The sequence below is a fragment of the Anser cygnoides genome, chromosome 9 (genome assembly GCF_040182565.1).
Source record: "Anser cygnoides isolate HZ-2024a breed goose chromosome 9, Taihu_goose_T2T_genome, whole genome shotgun sequence".
In the NCBI taxonomy this organism is placed as follows: domain Eukaryota; kingdom Metazoa; phylum Chordata; class Aves; order Anseriformes; family Anatidae; genus Anser; species Anser cygnoides.
The window spans coordinates 27221280-27235231 of NC_089881.1; the positions used below are offsets into that span (position 1 = coordinate 27221280).

Genomic DNA, 13952 nt, shown 5'->3' on the forward strand with positions numbered 1-13952 from the left:
GCGCCGCCCGGGCACATTTTGGCGCGGCGCCGCCCGGGCACATTTTGGCGCGGCGCCGCCCGGGCACATTTTGGCGCGGCGCCGCCCGGGCACATTTTGGCGCGGCGCCGCCCGGGCACATTTTGGCGCGGCGCCGCCCGGGCACATTTTGGCGCGGCGCCGCCCGGGCACATTTTGGCGCGGCGCCGCCCGGGCACATTTTGGCGCGGCGCCGCCCGGGCACATTTTGGCGCGGCGCCGCCCGGGCACATTTTGGCGCGGCGCCGCCCGGGCACATTTTGGCGCGGCGCCGCCCGGGCACATTTTGGCGCGGCGCCGCCCGGGCACATTTTGGCGCGGCGCCGCCCGGGCACATTTTGGCGCGGCGCCGCCCGGGCACATTTATCTTAGATCGAGCTAACGAGCAGCTGAAGTAAAGCAACTGGGAAGAGAGAGGTATTGCAGCAGGTACGCTGTGGCTGTGAGGTGCCTCAGGGTGTGCTTTTCTCTCGTCTCTGCGGGTGCTTGGTTCAGTCTTGGACAGGGAAATCCCCGTGTCACGGAGCAGTGAGGGAAGGTGAGCGTGTTGTCAGCCTGGTCGTCCCTTAACCGAAGTGAAGGGACGTGGTGGGTTTATGTGGCAAGGTTTTGGTAGCAGGGGGCTCTAGGGGTGGCTTCTGTGCGAAGAATCTAGAAGCTGCCCCACGTTAGGTAAGGACCCCGCTGCTGAGCGGAGCCAATAAGTGTTGTTGTTTGCGCGTCTGTGAGAGCATATTTAAGACGGGGGAAAAAAAATAAAAAAAAAACCAAAGACGCTGTGCCATGCAGCAGCTGGGAGAGCAAGAGGAGTGAGGAACAGCCTTGCAGGCGCCAAGGTCAGTGAAGAAGAAGGGGGAGAGGTACTCCAGGTGCCGGAGCAGAAGTCCCCTGCGGCCTGTGGCGAGGACCATGGTGAAGCAGGCTGTCCCCCTGCAGCCCACGGAGTACCACGGTGGAGCAGGGTTCCATGCTGCAGCTGGTGGAGGAGACCACGGTGGAGCAGGTGGACCTGCACTGATGGAGGCTGCGGCCTGTGGAAGACGCTTGCCGGAGCAGATTCCGGGCCGGACCTGTAGACCGTGGAGAGGAGACCACGCAGGAGCAGGTGAGCTGGCAGGAGCTGCTGCCCGTGGGGGACCCAGGTTGGAGCAGTTTGCTCCTGAGGGATGCACCCCGTGGTATGGACCTACATCTGGAACAGTTCTGGAAGAGCTGCTGCCTGTGGGAAGGCCATGCCAGATCAGTTGACCAAGGACTGCATCCTGTGGGAGGAACCCCACAGCACAGGGGATGAGGGCGTCCGAGAAGGAGTGGCGGCAAAGAAGCGCTATAGACTGACCATAAACACCGATCACCTGCACCGCTGGGGGGGAGAAAGTGGAAGAGGGTGGTTGGGGGGAGAAGGTGCTTTTGGTTGCTTTCGTTTGTTTCTCGCTTCTCTACATTGTGTAGTAATAAGCAATAAATCTTTCTATCTTTCTATGCTGAGTGTGTTTTGCCTATCACGATATTTACTGTGTAATCTCCTCGTCCTTATCTCAACTCTTGAGCCCTTTTTCCTTGTATTTTCTCCCTGTCCTTCTTTGAGGAGGGAGAGTGAGAGAGCGGTTTTGGTGGAGCTCGGTCGCCTACCCCTGTAAAACCACCACAGGGGAAGATGTTCAGGTGTTTCCCTCTGAGGGTCTGAGGTGAGGCTGTTTGGGACAGAGGAGCAGCGTGGCAGGTGGTGGCTTGCCAGCACAGTGGTCATTTTGTCCTTCTGTGTTCCCAGGTGGCATGGGTGGTGGTGGCCGTTCCTTTCGAGCTTGGATCTAACTTGCAGGTACAGAGGCAAGTGGACTGTTGTTTTGAAACGAAAACATTAAATATGGGGTGACTTAGTGTTGTGGTTTAACCCGGCTGGCAGCTAAACACCACACAGCCGTTCGCTCACCCTCCCCCCTCCCTCTCTGGGATGGGGGAGAGAAATAGGAAAGTGAAGCCGGTGAGTTGAGATAAAGACAGTTTATTAAGACAGGAATATAATAATATAAGGAATATAAGGAATATAATAATAACAATAATAATAATAATAGTGATAATGATAATAGTATTAACAATAATAATGTGTAAGAAAACAAGTGATGCACAATGCAATTGCTCACCACCCGCTGACCGATGCCCAGCCTATCCCCGAGCAGCCGGCCCCCCCACCCCGGCCAGCCACCCCTATATATTGTTTAGCATGACGTCAGATGGTATGGAATACCCCTTTGGCCAGTTTGGGTCAGCTGTCCTGGGTCTGTCCCCTCCCAGCTCCTGCTGCACCCCCAGCCTGCTCGCTGGCAGGACAGAGCGAGAAGCCGAAAAGTCCTTGGCCTGGTGTAAACACTGCTCTGCAACAATTAAAACATCAGCATGTTATCAGCGCTCTTCTCATCCTAACCCAAAACATAGCACCCTACCAGCTACTATGAGCTACTTAACTCTGTCCTAACTGGAACCAGGACAGATATCCACCCCTTATTCCATACCATTTATGTCATGCTCAGGTTACACTCTGTCCAATACATTCTAATTAATCACCATTTTCATCTATGATATATAGCAATCATGGTAGTGATGACATACATTATTATATAATAATTAACATACTACAATTCAACTCACGGGCTATTCTCACCCAGTATCAAATCCCCTTGAGGTACACACCGGACCTCCCCATTCTTTTGCATTACCCACCAAGTGCATCCAGGTCCCTGAGCAAAAGCAATTCCACGAATGGGTTTGCCTTTTCCCGAGGCAGGAGTAGCCCAGACTGTTTTACCCAGCATGTTTCTTACGTGCACTACAGGAACTTTATCCCCTTCTACAGTGCGTAACAGGTTTGATTGGGCAGGTCCAGCTCGGTTGGCAGATCCCCTGGTATTGACTAACCAGGTGGCCTTTGCCAAATGTGTATCCCAATTTTTGAATGTCCCAGCACCCATTGCTTTCAGTGTAGTCTTCAACAGTCCATTGTATCGTTCAACTTTTCCAGAGGCTGGTGCATGATAGGGGATGTGATACACCCACTCAATACCATGTTCTTTGGCCCAAGTGTCTATAAGGTTGTTTCGGAAATGAGTCCCGTTGTCTGACTCAATTCTCTCTGGGGTGCCATGTCGCCATAAGACTTGCTTTTCAAGGCCCAGGATAGTGTTCCGGGCGGTGGCATGGGGCACAGGATATGTTTCCAGCCATCCGGTGGTTGCTTCCACCATTGTAAGTACGTGGCGCTTGCCGTTGCGGGTTTGAGGGAGTGTGATGTAATCAATCTGCTAGGCCTCTCCATATTTATATTTCAGCCATCGTCCTCCATACCAAAGAGGTTTTGACCGTTTGGCTTGCTTGATTGCAGCACATGTTTCACAGTCATGAATAACCTGTGCTATAGTGTCCATGGTCAGGTCCACCCCTCGATCACGAGCCCATCTGTAGATTGCATCTCTACCTTGATGGCCTGAGGTGTCATGGGCCCATCGGGCTATAAATAATTCACCTTTATGTTGCCAGTCCAGGTCCACCTGAGCCACTTCAATCTTAGCAGCCTGATCCACCTGCTGGTTGTTTTGATGTTCTTCAGTAGCTCGATTCTTGGGCACATGAGCATCTACATGGCGTACCTTTACAACCAGGTTCTCTACCCGGGCAGCAATATCTTGCCACAATGCCGCAGCCCAGATGGGCTTGCCCCTGCGCTGCCAGTTGTTCTGCTTCCATTGCTGTAACCACCCCCACAGGGCATTTGCTACCATCCATGAATCAGTATAGAGATAGAGAACTGGCCACTTTTCTCGTTCAGCAATATCTAAAGCCAGCTGAATGGCTTTCACTTCTGCAAACTGACTCGATTCGCCTTCTCCCTCAGCAGCTTCTGCAACTCGTCGTGTAGGACTCCATACAGCAGCTTTCCATCTCCGATGCTTTCCCACAATACGACAGGACCCGTCAGTGAACAAGGCATATTTCTTCTCATTTTCCGGTAGCTTGTTGTACAGTGGGGCTTCTTCAGCACGAACCACCTCCTCCTCTGATGATATCCCAAAGTATTTGCCTTCTGGCCAGTCCATAATCACCTCCAAGATTCCTGGGCGACTGGGGTTTCCTATTCGAGCTCGCTGAGTAATCAGTGCAACCCACTTGCTCCATGTAGCATCAGTTGCATGATGTGTAGAGGGGACCCTTCCTTTGAACATCCAGCCTAGTACCGGCAGTCGGGGTGCCAGGAGGAGCTGCGCTTCAGTACCGACCACTTCCGAAGCAGATCGAACTCCTTCATATGCTGCCAATATCTCCTTTTCAGTTGGAGTATAGCGGGCTTCAGATCCTCTGTATCCCCGACTCCAAAACCCCAGGGGTCGACCTCGAGTTTCCCCAGGTTCTTTCTGCCAGAGGCTCCAGGTGGGACCATTCTCCCCGGCTGCGGTGTAGAGCACATTCTTTACATCTGGTCCTGTTCGGACTGGCCCGAGGGCTACTGCATGAACTATTTCCTGCTTAATTTGTTCAAAGGCTTGTCGTTGCTCAGGGCCCCATTCAAAAGCATTCTTCTTACGGGTTACTTGGTAGAGCGGGTTTACAATCAGACTGTAATTTGGAATGTGCATTCTCCAAAACCCCACGACACCTAGGAAAGTTTGTGTTTCTTTTTTGCTAGTTGGTGGAGACATAGCTGTTATCTTGTTGATCACATCCATTGGGATTTGACGGCGTCCATCTTGCCATTTTATTCCTAAAAACTGGATCTCTCGTGCAGGTCCTTTAACTTTATTCTGTTTTATGGCAAAACCGGCCTTCAGAAGGATTTGGACTATTTTCTTCCCTTTCTCGAAAACTTCTTCTGCAGTGTCACCCCACACAATGATGTCATCGATGTACTGCAGGTGTTCAGGAGCTTCCCCCTGCTCCAGCGCAGACTGGATCAGTCCATGGCAAATGGTAGGGCTGTGTTTCCACCCCTGGGGCAGCCGATTCCAAGTATATTGGACTCTCCTCCAAGTGAAAGCAAACTGTGGCCTGCACTGTGCTGCTAGAGGGATGGAGAAAAATGCATTAGCGATATCAATTGTGGCATACCACTTGGCTGCCTTTGATTCCAGTTCATACTGGAGTTCTAGCATGTCCGGCACTGCAGCGCTCAGTGGTGGCGTGACTTCGTTCAGGCCACGATAGTCCACTGTTAGTCTCCACTCACCATTAGACTTTCGCACTGGCCATATGGGACTATTAAAAGGTGAATGAGTCTTGCTGATCACTCCTTGGCTCTCCAGTTGACGAATTAGCTTATGGATGGGACTCAGGGAGTCTCGGTTGGTGCGATATTGCCGCCGGTGCACAGTTGTGGTAGCGATCGGCACTTGCTGTTCTTCAACCCTCAGCAACCCCACAACAGAAGGGTCCTCTGAGAGACCAGGCAAGGTAGACAACTGTTTAATGTCCTCTGTCTCCAAGGCAGCTATGCCAAAAGCCCAGCGGAACCCTTTTGGGTCCTTGAAATATCCTCTTCTAAGATAGTCTATGCCAAGGATGCACGGAGCATCTGGGCCAGTCACAATACGGTGCTTTTGCCGCTCATTACCGGTTAGACTCACTTCAGCCTCCAATACAGTTAACTGCTGGGATCCCCCCGTCACACTGTAAATACAGATGGGCTCTGGCCCTTTATAGCTTGATGGCATTAGAGTACATTGTGCACCGGTGTCTACCAAAGCCTTATACTTCTGTGCGTCTGACGTGCCAGGCCATCGAATCCACACAGTCCAATAAACTCGATTGTCCCTTTCCTCCCCCTGGCTGGAGGCAGGGCCCCTCTAGTCCTGGTCAGAATCTTCGTTTCTGTGTCTAAAGGACTGCTTGCTGGAAGTTGGAGCAGCAAACTTTTCAGAGAATTCCTTTTTCCCACTTGTTTTCCTTTGCAATTCACGTACCCGTGCCTCTAGGGTCGCAGTAGATTTTCCATCCCATTTTCTCATGTCCTCTCCATGGTCACGTAGGTAAAACCACAGGGTGGCGCGGTGTGTGTGCCCACCATATTGTCTTCCTTGCATAGATGAACGTTTACCCCTAATAGCTGAGACACTGGTTTGTACAGGTGGGGAGGAAAATAATCTCTCTTCAAGTTGGTGGATCTTTTCAGAAAGTTTCTCCAAAGTATTCTCTTTTAGCTGGTGGACACGGGTTCGTTCAGGTGGAGGGGAAGATGATCTTTCTTCAAGTTGGTGGATCTTTTCAGAAAGTTTCTCCAAAGCATTCTCTTTTAGCTGGTGGACACTGGTTCGTTCAGGTGGAGGGGAAGATAAATTCTCTTTAAGTTGGTGGACCTCTTCAGAGAGTTTCTCCACAGCCGAGACACAGGCCTGTAGGGAAGAGGAGAGATTTCCTTCGTACTGCCGGAGTAATTTAGCCACTTCATTCACTGGGGGATTCTCCTCCGCTTTCCAGGCTATTATTGCCAATGAGCTGGCATATGATGATGGTGCACTCCGTACAAACTTCCGCCACATAGGTGGTGTACACTGGACTGCATCTGGATCTGCGGATGTTTGTGCGTCGTCTAGGGCCTTATAAATTACTTCCCGTACGGCCAATTCCCTCAGGTACTGAATTCCCTTCTCCATGGTGGTCCATTTGCCTGGTAGACATACAAGTTCTTCCTTGAAGGGATACCTTTCCTGCACAGCTGACAGGAGACGCCTCCAGAGACTGCGAGATCGTGCTCCATCTCCAATTGCTTTGTCAATGCATGCGTCCCTAGCAAGGGATCCCAGCCGCCTGGCTTCCTTGCCCTCTAATTCCACATAATTGGCTCCAGCGTCCCAGCACCGGAGCAGCCAGGTGACAAGCTGCTCGCCTATACAGCGACCAAAATCTTTTCGCACATCTCGTAGCTCACGCTGGTATAGAGTCCGGGTAGTTACTGTTGATTTTTCGACACCCTCATCCTCATCTTCAGTCTCCTGCACCTTTGATGGCTGGTGTAGAGTCCGGGTAGTTACTGTTGATTTTTCGACATCCTCATCTTCAGTCTCCTGCACCTTTGATGGCCCAGCCTCGTCTTCACTATGCCCAGACTTAGCAGAAGACTGTTTGCGTTGTAAACGACCTGAGCCTCTATACCATTTCTTCACCTTGTCTACAGGGGCAACTTGCACTGCTACAGCTCGTTTCTCTAATCCAGACACAGGAGTGGGAGCAGCTGCAGGAGCTGGAGCTGCTGCAGGGGCTGGAGTGGCTGCGGGAGCTGGAGCTGGAGCAGCTGCAGGAGCTGGAACTGGAGCGGCTGCAGGAGCTGGAGCTGGAGCGGCTGCAGGAGCTGGAGCTGGAGCGGCTGCAGGAGCTGGAGCGGCTGCAGGAGCAGGAGCTGGAGCGGCTGCAGGAGCGGGAGCTGGAGCGGCTGCAGGAGCTGGAGCGGCTGCAGGAGCTGGAGCTGGAGCGGCTGCAGGAGCTGGAGCGGCTGCAGGAGCTGGAGCGGCTGCCGGAGCTGGAGCGGCTGCCGGAGCTGGAACTGGAGCGGCTGCCGGAGCTAGAGCTGGAGCGGCTGCAGGAGCTGGAGCTGGAGCGGCTGCAGGAGCTGGAGCTGGAACGGCTGCAGGAGCTGGAGCGGCTGCAGGAGCTGGAGCTGGAGCGGCTGCAGGAGCTGGAGCTGGAGCGGCTGCAGGAGCAGGAGCGGCTGCAGGAGCTGGAGCTGGAGCGGCTGCAGGAGCTGGAGCTGGAGCGGCTGCAGGAGCTGGAGCTGGAGCGGCTGCAGGTGCTGGAGCGGCTGCAGGAGCTGGAACTGGAATGGCTGCAGGAGCTGGAGCAGGAGCGGCTGCAGGAGCTGGAGCTGGAGCGGCTGCAGGAGCTGGAGCTGGAGTGGCTGCAGGAGCTGGAGCTGGAGCGGCTGCAGGAGCTGGAGCTGGAGCGGCTGCAGGAGCTGGAACTGGAGCGGCTGCAGGAGCTGGAACTGGAGCGGCTGCAGGAGCGGGAGCTAGGTTGCTAGTAGCATCAATTGCAGCTCGATAGGCACAAGCCAGACCCCAGCACGCTACCGTGATTTGTGTCACTTTGGAACTGCCAGAGTCATGACACCTTTTTTTCAAGCATTCTGCCAGCTTTTTAGGATTTTGCAGTTGTTCAGGGGTGAATGTCCAAAACACTGGAGGTGACCACTGCTCTAGAAACCTGCCCATATCCTCCCACACTCCCTGCCACTCGCAACTATCCCGCCTCAAGACAGATCTCCGGATGAGATTCCTAAGTAGTTGTTTAACCCTCCACAAAATCTGAAGCGCATTCAGGAGACATAACAACAAGAGCAGGCTGGTCTGAGTATCCCAAGGATATTCAACGTCTTGGAGAACCACCGTAACTAGCTCGGGGGATAAGAGGGTGGTGGTGAAGGAGAGAGTGAACAGGTAGGGAAACATGTCTTCCCCTGTCCCCTTCACAGATTGGCTCCCTAACGAAAACAGGCAATAGGTGTAGTTGCTAATAGTTTCCGAGATACGGGTTCCAAAGTATAGAGTCGACGTCAGTGCTGAGTACAAATACCAGGTTAAAGTCGTGACCAGATATTTCATCATTTCATAAGCCATTGCTACACCGCACAGTACCATAACAATCTTAAACCAGGGCCCGGAAAGGATAAACAGTGCAACAGGGAGCACATACAGAAAGTAACGCACCATAAAACTCAATTTGGAATACAGGTACAGCAGACTGGAGATTAAGGCAATCAACATCGTGACTAGCAACTATTAAGCAGGTCCAATACTTATACCAATTTTAGGTTAACACACTCTGGTCAGATTTGTCGATATCTCAACCCTTCGGGCCCCACGTTGGGCGCCAAAAGGACTGTTGTGGTTTAACCCGGCTGGCAGCTAAACACCACACAGCCATTCGCTCACCCTCCCCCCTCCCTCTCTGGGATGGGGGAGAGAAACGGGAAAGTGAAGCCGGTGAGTTGAGATAAAGACAGTTTATTAAGACAGGAATATAATAATATAAGGAATATAAGGAATATAATAATAACAATAATAATAATAGTGATAATGATAATAGTATTAACAATAATAATGTGTAAGAAAACAAGTGATGCACAATGCAATTGCTCACCACCCGCTGACCGATGCCCAGCCTATTCCCGAGCAGCCGGCCCCCCCACTCCGGCCAGCCACCCCTATATATTGTTTAGCATGACGTCAGATGGTATGGAATACCCCTTTGGCCAGTTTGGGTCAGCTGTTCTGGGTCTGTCCCCTCCCAGCTCCTGCTGCACCCCCAGCCTGCTCGCTGGCAGGACAGAGCGAGAAGCCGAAAAGTCCTTGGCCTGGTGTAAACACTGCTCTGCAACAATTAAAACATCAGCATGTTATCAGCGCTCTTCTCATCCTAATCCAAAACATAGCACCCTACCAACTACTATGAGCTACTTAACTCTGTCCTAACTGGAACCAGGACACTTATGTTGTTGAGGGATGGGTGCTAATGCTGTCAGCTGAATATTTGTCTTCTGATTGTGTTTTCGTTTGTTCAGGCTGAAACGCAGTGTGCAGTACAGGACGTCACGACCTGAGCTGTCTCTGGAGTGACTCTGGTGAGTGATGAACAGAGGTAGGTGTTATTTTTGGGGTGCGGTTGTCGCTGCACTTACTTTACTACATCAATTAGAGTAAAATTCCAGTTTCTGTTTTAGAGGTGCTCTAGGTGGCTTCAGAGAATGGGTGGAAGCATCTGCCATGTGGGGTAGGTAAGAGGCTGAGGTAAAGGAGGGGATGAGAGTAACTGTCCTGAGGGTGCAGTGGCTTTTATTGCTGTGGTTGCTTTCTCTTCTGCTTATCAGGTGCCACAGGCAAGGTGGGCTGTGAGAGTCTTTAGAATAGGAGCAAAGCAGGTCACTGGAATGCTGTTTGGTTCCTGAGAAAAGTGTTGCAGAGGAAAAAGGTGGTCTGGCGTGGCAGCTCCTGATGGTGGTCTTCTTCAGTAGGTGAAGCGGTGCCTGAAGCCCCATGCCGTGGAGCCTGAGGATGAAGCCTGCTTTCCAGCAGTTTCCAAAACTGTGTTGAGGCTGAAATAGTGTGTCTGTGTTTGGGCTGGGGTTGCACCTTGGTGAGTGTAGGGATGAGTTTTAAGTTGGTGCAGCAGAGGGCCAGGCTCCATTGTCCTGTAGTGTGTTTTGACCCATCAGCATAGCCTTTTGGTTTTCAGATAGCCTGCTCAAGCACGTGATTTTTCCTGCGAGTGATGTTATTACATGGAATTGATTTTTTTTTTGTTTTGGCGTGTGATCTGTTATGCTCCCAGATTTTTCTTTCTGTATAAATAAAGGTTTGAGCTAATTCCAGCTGAAAAAATTTCAGTTACTTGCTTGGTCATATTGTCCTTTCAATATTCAAAGCTGCAGCAAAAGCATGGGTATTGTTGCTTCTAGAATCACCCCAGTTCTCTTGTCTGCAGTCTGCATGCTGTTGAGCTAAACCAGATTTAAAAAAAAAAAAAAAAAAACACAGCTGCTGCTGTTTGTGCTCTTTCTACTTTCTTGTGCTTTGCCCCTCCCCTTTCCCAGGTGATTGGGTTTGGGTGCTGGGTGGGGCCAAATGGTATATGAGCCCCAGGTATGCCACTGGAGAGTTCATTGTGCCTGGGCTGCTCTTTGGGGTAAGTGCTTTGTTTTTCCTTCAGTCAGTTGCAGGGTTCTTTGGGCAGGTTGGTGTCTATGGATTTCTAGATTTTAAGTGCTTGGAAATCACTTACTAGAGGGATATTTAGCAGAGGTTGCTGGCTCACTTGTTTTTGGGATGGTGGGATCCACTTGTGTTTTTGGGTTACATTTGAATCTCTAGACGTATGAAGCCACTTGTGTAACTCTCCAGAGGACTAAAAAGAGCTTGATTACACACTACAAGAGGCTTGACCACGTAGGCACAGTATTTCCAAGAGACTGAGCAGGGTCATATCAGAGTTACCTTTTTCATCTGTAAAGGGTAAGTCTGTGAATACCCCTGCTGGGGCTGCTGTGTGTGCATGGCTTTTTGGCATTTGTGGAGCTCAGTTGTTTTTTGTGTGTGTATGTTATTACTTTTTTTTCTTTTGAGAGCCAAATAGTGTGTGTGCTGAGCGTGGTTGGCAGGAGGAGGTGGGGAATTGTCTGGCAGGGGAGCTGTTCAGGACTGGTAGGTTTGGTTTCTCGGAGCGTGCGGCATCCTTCCTGTGCGATGCCACTGATTGTTGGGCAGGAACGTTCCAGCTCGTGTGTCTTAAACAACGTAGCTTGTGCAGTGTGTGTTGTGTGGCCCGGGCAGAGTTTGCCGCAGCGCCGTGAGCGAAGAATCTCAGTTCGAGCTGGTGAGCAGCTGAAGTAAAGGAGCTGGGAAGAGAGAGGTATTGCAGCAGGTATGCTGTGGCTGTGAGGTGCCTCAGGGTGTGCTTTTCTCTTGTCTCTGCAGGGGCTTCATGAAGTCTTGGACAGGGAAATCCCCGTGTCACGGAGCAGTGAGGGAAGGTGAGAGTTTTTTCAGCCTGGTCATCCCTTATCTGAAGCGAAGGGAAGACATTCAGGTGTTTCCCTCTGAGGGTCTGAGGTGAGGCTGTTTGGGACAGAGGAGCAGTGTGGCAGGTGGAGGCTTGCAAGCACAGAGGTCATTTTGTCCTTCTGTGTTCCCAGGTGGCATGGGTGATGGTGGCCGTTCCTTTCGAGCTTGGATCTAACTTGCAGGTACAGAGGCAAGTGGACTGCCGTTTTGAAACGAAAACATTAAATATGGGGTGACTTATGTTGTTGAGGGATGGGTGCTAATGCTGTCAGCTGAATGTTTGTCTTCTGACTGTGTTTTCCTTTGTTCAGGCTGAAACGCGGTGTGCAGTACAGGACGTCCCGACCCGAGCTGCCTCTGGAGTGACTCTGGTGAGTGATGAACAGAGGTAGGTGTTATTTTTGGGGTGCGGTTGTCGCTGCACTTACTTTACTACATCAATTAGAGTAAAATTCCAGTTTCTGTTTTAGAGGTGCTCTAGGTGGCTTCAGAGAATGGGTGGAAGCATCTGCCATGTGGGGTAGGTAAACAGCTGAGGTAAAGGAGGGGATGAGAGTAACTGTCCTGAGGGTGCAGTGGCTTTTATTGCTGTGGTTGCCTTCTCTTCTGCTTATCAGGTGCCACAGGCAAGGTGGGCTGTGAGAGTCTTTAGAATAGGAGCAAAGCAGGTCACTGGAATGCTGTTTGGTTCCTGAGACAGGAGTTGTAGAGGAGAAAAGCTTTCAATATTCAAAGCTGCAGCAAAAAAAAATAAACCACAGCTGCTGCTTCTCCTCTTTCTACTTTCTTATGTTTTGCCCCTCCCCTTTCCCAGGTGATTGGCTTTGGGTTCCAGGGAGGGCCTAGTGGTCATTGAGTCACAGGCATCCCATCAGAGAGCTCATTCTGCCTGGGCTGCACTTTGGGGTAAGTGCTTTGTTTTTCCTTCAGTGAGTTGCAGGTTTCTTTAGGTGGTTAAGAGTCTATGGACTGATGTGTTTCCAAGTAGAGACCGGTACGCCCATCTTTGTGAGGTAACAACTAGTAGGATCTGTTAGAGTAAACCAATCTAGTAATAGGTGCCTGTATTGCATGCAGCTCTTCTTCAGGTGAGTAATTGTTATAGCATGTTTACGGATAGGATGTCAATGGTACTTTGTGTGTTTGCTTTGTGGTTCTGGGTCCCTTATGATTTTTGCTGAATTAAGGCAAATATTATGAAAGTATAACCTTGGTGGCAGTGATGGAGCAGGGTTTAGGAGATAAGTATAATCGAAGCTCCCTGTGTAAGCATGCATCTGAAAAGAGCAGCAGTAGGCATGTAAGGGGTGGTCTTTTTCAAGGTTAGGGACAGGAGCTTTTGCCTGTGGTTTGTGTGGCTGTAGGGTCTTTAGACATTGCAGCCTTCTAGATTTTAAGTGCTTGGAATTCACGTAATAGAGGTGTGCTTAGGAGGTGTTGCCGGCTAACTTGTTTCTGGGAAATGGTGGGGTACGGTTCCTTGACCGCATAAGCACGGTAGTATTACTAAGAGACTGAGCAGGGTCCCCTTTTTCGTCTGTAAAGGGTAAGTCTGTGATTACCCCTGTTGGGGCTGTTGTGCATTCATGGCCTTTTGGTATTTGTGGACCTGAGGGTGTGTTTTTTTTTTCCTGGCTCTCGTCTCTGTGTTTGAGTCCTCTGCAAGGAGCTGTACTGTTTGCGTGTCCATCACGGATATGACCTCCTCTTTTCGTTTCTTGTAGCCCAGGGCATAGGCACGGACACTTAAATGAGGCACGAGGGTGAGTGGACGGCAGTGTGGGCCCTGAGTTGGTCAGTGGATTGTGTTGGTCTGCTTTGCCTGTTATGCAGGCTTTGGTAGCACCTTGCGACAGCAGAGTACATCTCCTGCCACGTTCCTGAGGCGCGCCAGGCGTCAGCGGTTCCAGTTCCTGAAATGCTGGAGATGCTCGGAGCACAAGAGGAGCTGGGAGCGTGATGCATCTCCTTGGGAAGTTAGGTGAGTGAAGCGGTAGTACTGGGTTGGGGAACGTGGGTCTGGGGCTTCTTGGCTGTTGGGGTAGGGGAGGAAAGAAGAGGAGTGGGTATAGACTGTTTTGTGGATTGTCATTTTTGTTTGTTCTTTCTCCTTGGTCTAAGCTACGTGACCTTGGCTCAGCACAGTAAATGGAAGCGCTAAGCCTGGATCGGGAAGGTGAGTGGAGAAAAGTTGGGAAAAGGGCATTGGTTTTGGTTTGGTAGTCTATTGGTCCCACCTCTGGGTGACTCCTCTTTTCCGGGGACGAAGAAGATGCTGGGAACATCCTAGTTGGCCTCTGTGGTCCACCTTGAGGATGGATTGTGACCCCTGAGAATTAAGTCCAGGGGCAAATACTGTGTGTTTGGGGGTGGTTGGCAGGGGAAGGCGGGCAGTTGTCT

The 13952-nt window shown here is 51.1% G+C and overlaps 1 long non-coding RNA gene across 1 annotated transcript; it reads left to right on the forward strand.

Moving 5' to 3' along the window:
* The first annotated feature begins 9726 nt into the window (after positions 1–9726).
* On the forward strand, positions 9727–12946 carry LOC136791472 (uncharacterized). Its single transcript, XR_010833649.1, has 4 exons — positions 9727–11003; positions 11466–11734; positions 11864–11923; positions 12367–12946. It is a non-coding gene; the product is annotated as an uncharacterized lncRNA (long non-coding RNA).
* The last annotated feature ends 1006 nt before the right edge of the window (positions 12947–13952 follow it).